Source organism: Chelonia mydas, chromosome 25 (assembly GCF_015237465.2).
Source record: "Chelonia mydas isolate rCheMyd1 chromosome 25, rCheMyd1.pri.v2, whole genome shotgun sequence".
Lineage (NCBI taxonomy): Eukaryota > Metazoa > Chordata > Testudines > Cheloniidae > Chelonia > Chelonia mydas.
Genome location: NC_057858.1, coordinates 12,730,972 through 12,736,983, shown reverse-complemented (window position 1 = coordinate 12,736,983; position 6,012 = coordinate 12,730,972).

The following is a 6,012-nucleotide window of genomic DNA, read 5'->3' as shown; positions in this document are numbered from 1 at the left end:
TTACGTCGCCGCGGCGAAAGCCCCGCCCCGCTGATATCATCGCCGGCCAATCAGGGGGCACGGAGAGGGGCCAGGCTGGGCGGGGCTCTTAAAGGGGCCGGGCACTAGGAGGGGACAATGGGGGTGGGGGGTGTCAGAGGGGAAAGACCAGGGACCAAAGTGGGTGGGGCTGGGGGCAGCATAGATTGGGGGCTGGGGGGCTTCAGGGCTTGGGGGACCTGGGGGGTATTGGGGTTGGGGGGTATCGGGGTTTCGGATATTGGGGATGGGGCATCAGCACTGGGGGCATCCGGCCTGGGGGTATCGGGGCTGGGGGTATCAGAGGTGGGGGCATCGGGGCTGGGGGTATTGGGGGTGGGGGTATCCGGCCTGGAGGCATCGGAGGTGGGGGCATCGGAGGTGGGGGCATCCGGCCTGGGGGTATCGGGGCTGGGGGTATCGGAGGTGGGGGTATCCGGCCTGGGGGTATCAGAGGTGGGGGCATCCGGGCTGGGGAGGCATCAGGGCTGGTGGTATCAGGACTGGGAGATCAAGGGGCATTGGGGCTGGGAGGCATCAGGACTTATGGAGACTGGGGGGCATTGGGGACTGGTGGGCATCAGGGCTGGAGTTTGGGGAGTATCAGGGCTGGGAACTGGGGAGGAAGTGGCGCTGCTCCCGCAGGGTTGCCATAAGTATAGATAAAAAGCACTTAAGTCTAGATGCCAAGTACAGCATTACAGAAGTACATAGGAGTACAAGTATGCGGTGGAGATAGTATTTATGTGTTTAAAAGTATACGTGCAAGTATTTCCAACTCCTGTATTCCCTGCGATTGTCTGGTCAATATATGGACAACTACGTAAACAATAAAAGCAAATAGTGGAAGAGAAAGAAAAAGAGTAACAATGACTTTTTATTCATCTACACAAGTCAGCACGGAATAACAATGAAAAAAATCTCTTACCAATGTAAATAAATGTATAAATTTCCTTTCTGTTACTTACAGCTAGGTAGCTTCAGATGCAGTAGCTTGATCATTATGCTTCAGTAGGTTGTCACAACAATCCAGACCTTATTAAAAAACCCAGGTCCTTTACATTTTTTCTCTAATCCTGATTCTGCAGCCAACGCAACTTAAAAAATGTCTGGGATACGGAAACAGCAACAAATGACTTTGTACTTCTGTTACTCACGGCTGTATCACAGACCAAAATATTCCGAAACCGTTTTCTAAGTCCTGCCTTCATGTTTTCTACCAAGCAAGAAAAAAGCCCTGGCAGCCAGAATTCAGGGCCTGAAGCTCCCAAGCCAGGTTCTAAGGACCAAACAGAATATGGGATAGTGGGGAGGCAGTTGATTGTTTCCAAAAACTATTTTGAAAAGGTACTCAGAGATAAAAGAAAGTTATCCTTTCCGTACTTTTAGAATGTATTGAAATACAAGCACTAAGTACAGAATATGTAAAGTACTTAAGTACAAGCACGTAGAGTACTTTAAATACTTAAGTACAAATGTACTTACAAACAGGTGAACGCAGGGTTGGGAGCAGTGGGGGCGTCAGAGCAGGGAGCTGGGGGGGTGGGGGGAGCATTGGGGCAGGGACATTTGCAAAGAGCAGTACTCCCCACTGTGCCCATCCCTAATGACCTCTGACCTTCCCATAGCATCTTTCATTCCCATGCATCCTGACTGTCTACTCACAGCCCCACCAAAATGCAGCCACTTCTGGGGGAAAGAGTGGGACATGCTGCACAAGGCCGGCCCCATAGTCAAGTGAAACCAGAAAACATACAGGTGGAGTGATTTCTCTACCATCCCTTCAGAGACTTGCATTGAGTAAGTCTTGAATACAGAGCCATATTTACAGACTCAAAATCTGACTAGAGATTAAAAGTTTTGGCTTGACATTCTCCCAACCAACCCTTCATTTAAAGAGGGCCTTTCAACACCTTCTGTTTAACAGGATATGAAATTCCCATCAAGCGAAACTACCCCCTTTATTAATCACACGTCATTCATAATAATACATTACAGCCTAAGTTTACAGCCACAACTCCATGAGGGTGACTATTTCTCCTCCGCTGCTGGGGGTTGCAGCCTCGCCAAGGGAGGACCATCTGAGTGGGAGTTTGCTATGTTGGGGGTGGATTCCCCTGCCAGCCTCTTTTCTGGGAAGCAAGTTGGAGCATTCGACTTCCCATGACTCTGCTCGAGGAGCTACAGCAAAGGTCATCCGTTGTGAGCTTCCCCCCACCCTGTCATCACGTTGCCTGGCGAAGATGCCCCAGCCCTGGGAACTGCACGCTCCCCCACCTGGCTCTGTGCATTCCTCCCGGGAGGGGTGTGCAGCCCAGGTGAGCACCCACCCTCACACGCAACCTAGGCTTCCTTAATAATTCCCCTTTGCCCTACTCAGAGCACTAGACAGCGGCATCAGGACAGGCAGACAGCTGCGGCTGCCACTTCCCCCATGTTCTGCTCGTTGGGCTTTTTGCAATCAGGACAGTTGAACTGCCACTCCCTCCAGGCTGGCCCTGCTTCCCATGCCCAGGCCAGTTTGCATCTTGCATCCTCACCCTGCACAGGCTGGCCAAGGACAGGAGACAGCTTTCCTGGCTGGCAGCCAGCCCCACGCTCTGCTGGGTGTGGAAGGTGGAGAAAAGCCAGTCTGAAAAAACCACCGGCGTGCGCGTGTGTGCGTGTGCTCATGCTAGGGGTGCAAGTCAGTCTGCTCTCAAAGGTCACCTGCTCCTTGGCCACTTCTGCATTCCCAGTGGCACCCAAACCACAACGTGTTTGCAGAAGCGGGGCTGAAAGTGGGTTATCAAACCTTACCCCACACCTGCTGCTGCTCTGGTGCATTCTCCTTGGGAGGACGCCCCAGCGTGCACAGCTAGGAGCCTGTGTGGGTTTCTGCCCCGTGGCAATTGGTGGATTAGGTTATACACTCCCAATATGGATTTGGTTATCCTATAGCCCCAGCCCTAACCACAGGAGCCATTAAACACTGCACGGAAACACACCCACAGAACTGAAATACCTTTGGGGCTAATGCAGCCCCCTCTGATTTTGAGAGGGTAGCCTTCTGCTTTGGGAGCCCCGAGACCTGGGGTCAACTCCCGCTTCTGCCATCTCCCCGACTGTGTGTCCTCAGGCCAGTCGCTGAACCCCTGTGTGTCTCCGTTCCCCACCTGCTCAATGGGGATTTGTCTCTTGCACTAACAGGGAGCGTCGCTCACGATGTGAATATCCAGCATCAAGCACAACTGCTCCTTGAGTTCAGAAGGGGCCTGGAGGTGCTGCTGGAATATAAACCGTAGATGTGGCCTTGGGAGGGGCCAATGTGACGTCGTGATGCTGGTGTTGTCACAACGTGACATCCTTGTCCCAGAGGATGACATTTGAAGAGTTGCAACCCCCAAGGTCAGGCTGGCAGTGGCCAAAACTTGTGACCATCCAGTGGTTCTTTGTGAGTTAGGTGGGTCTTGGTCCAGGTGGGCACCCATGACACATGGCCCTCTGATGGCAGGCTCAGCAGAGAGGTGAGGATGAAATAGGCAGTGGAGTTAAACTCCCGCATCTGACTCTGGGGAGGAGCCATGGCACAGGGAAGGTGCTGGGGGAAATGGACGGAGCATTCATTGGGAAAGTCAGCTCCAAGTGAGTCCCCTCTGTGAGATACCTTGGCCACATTCTGTGCAATTCTATTTTAAAATCTAGCACCTGGGAAAAGGGACTTGTAGCCATTATCCCAGGGAAGTTGCCCCTGGGCAGTGAAACTGAGGAGATGAAAGCTATAGCTAGTTACAGTCCATAACTAACATCTAAAGGTCTGTGCTGAAGTGAAACTGATTTCACTGCTGCATGCTAGAGCCCTTCACTGGGAAATTACAACTGACAGCTGGCACCTGCTGATTTGACTGAGAAACGAAGCACAAGACTGGATCTCTAGTACACACATGCCCTCATGCCCACACACACACACACTCACTCAGCTGCCCAACTGCAGAGGGGATTTGGTGTGCTCTGTCCCTGTCTGATCCGTCCCATTTTACCAATGACAAAACTGAGCCACAGAGCAGGGACGTGACTTGCCTAAGTTCACCCAGAATGGGATAGGCCCCAGGTCTCCTGCAGCAGAGCATCTGCTTTCACCCATAGGCCCCACTGCTTCCTTTCAGAAGTGAATGAAAATGTTTCCTGATGTGGATTTTAGTCATTTCCCCGCACCTGTATAACCCACAGCATGAGTCAAACACCGGCTAACCTTAGGATGTAGCTCAACATCATTAGCAGAGACAGAACCATATCAGCAAGGCAAAACCCTGTATATTTTTACTGGCATGAAATGTATGCAACTTTGCATAAAATGCATAATCCGCATGGATTTACATAGCTGAATCCTGAGGTGCCAAGATGGGGTGTTATAATAAGGGAAGCTGCCTGCCAAAGGACCTCCCCTTTGGGATGGAGCTTGCAGTGGTTTAAGGGCTATAGACGATAGCCTTGGAATTATTGGAAGGTCTTTTTCCCTTGAAGAAGACTCATGGTGGGAGCTCCTGCTGGAGAATTGGGACACGGTCTGCTGGGAGCACAGGTGGGCTACTGCTGAGGTGGAGGTTATGGCTGGTTGAACACTTTCCATCAAAACTTTGAAAAATGCACCCCGTGCATCTGGAGAAGTGGGGTTTTTACCCACAAAAGTTTATGCCCAAACAAATCTGTTAGTCTTTAAAGTGCCACCGGACTCCTCCTTTTTGAAAAATTGGGTTTTCCACCACACACTTTTTCCGAACAAGTGCCTGTTTTCTACAGATAATTTTGATTTTTCATGAAAAAAGAAAAAAACCCTCCAAACACCTGACAACCAAAATATTTCAGTTTGGCTATGCTGCTGCAATGCCTCCTGGGAACTGTAGTTCAATTACTCCACATCCCCATTTTCCTCTATGGGCCAGGCTCCCTGGCTGCACTGCATCTCCCACAACGCACCATGGCTATGGAGTCCCATGATGCCTCTCCTTTCCAAGATTTTGAGTTTTGGCCGAATTTTTCAGTTTTTAAATTTTCACCCAAAAATTGAAATTTTTACAGGGGGAAAAAAAAACATTTTTGAGCAGCTCTGGCAGGTCCGGCCCAGCCTATAGGAAACATGCCTGTTTTCCAGGCAAGTCAAGGCCCTGATGCTCACGAGAAGTTGGCGTGAGAACCTTCCATCGTTGCCATGGTGGCTGATGGTGACCCATGGGTAAAGAAGGGATATAAAGGAATCCCCAGCAAGATTTGCCTTTTTCACTTTGTATGTTGGTGTCTCTCCTTTTTCTTATTTGCTGCTCTGCAGTGTGGGTCTAGTCACCATAACACCCAGATCTCATCCAGCACATTTCATCCTTTCATCTCAAAGAGCTTTACGAAGCAGGTCAACCACCATTTTACAGACTGGAAAACTGAGGCACAGAGAGCAGAAGTAACTTGCCCTAGGTCATCCAGCAGGTCACAGCTAGGAATAGAGCTGACATCTCTAGTGCCCCAGTCCAGGGTTCTGGCCAATAGGCCACACTGCTGCCAAGCCACCTGAGTTGCAAGCCCTGGTGTCTGTCAGGTTCGGGTGATGGGCCCCTGCCATCCTGCAGGAGGCTCCTGCCGGCCAAGCTCTGCTGAGCCTGTCAAGCTGACCTGCCCTCCAACCTGGCCCAAATGGCCATGAATAGAGGTGCCCCTGCCCGCCCCGGAGAAGGTGCCAGTCTACAACCAGCCACCTGTATCTGCCCATAGCAGACCACGTGTCTTTCCCTTTGCCCTCCCCCCGGCTCTTTGCCGGCTGTCTGTCTGTGTCTGCTCTTTGCGGGGTGGGGGGGATTGACCTGACAAAATCCCAGCTGTGCCAAGGAGCTGAGATCATTTCAGTCGCGACCCGCTGAATGGGATCAGCGGTGCCTCGGTGATGTTCCCCTCACAAGCTGGGCCAGGCCGGCCTGGCAGGCCGAGAGGCCCAGGTCCTTCATAAGTCGCACTTTCCCGGGAGCGCCT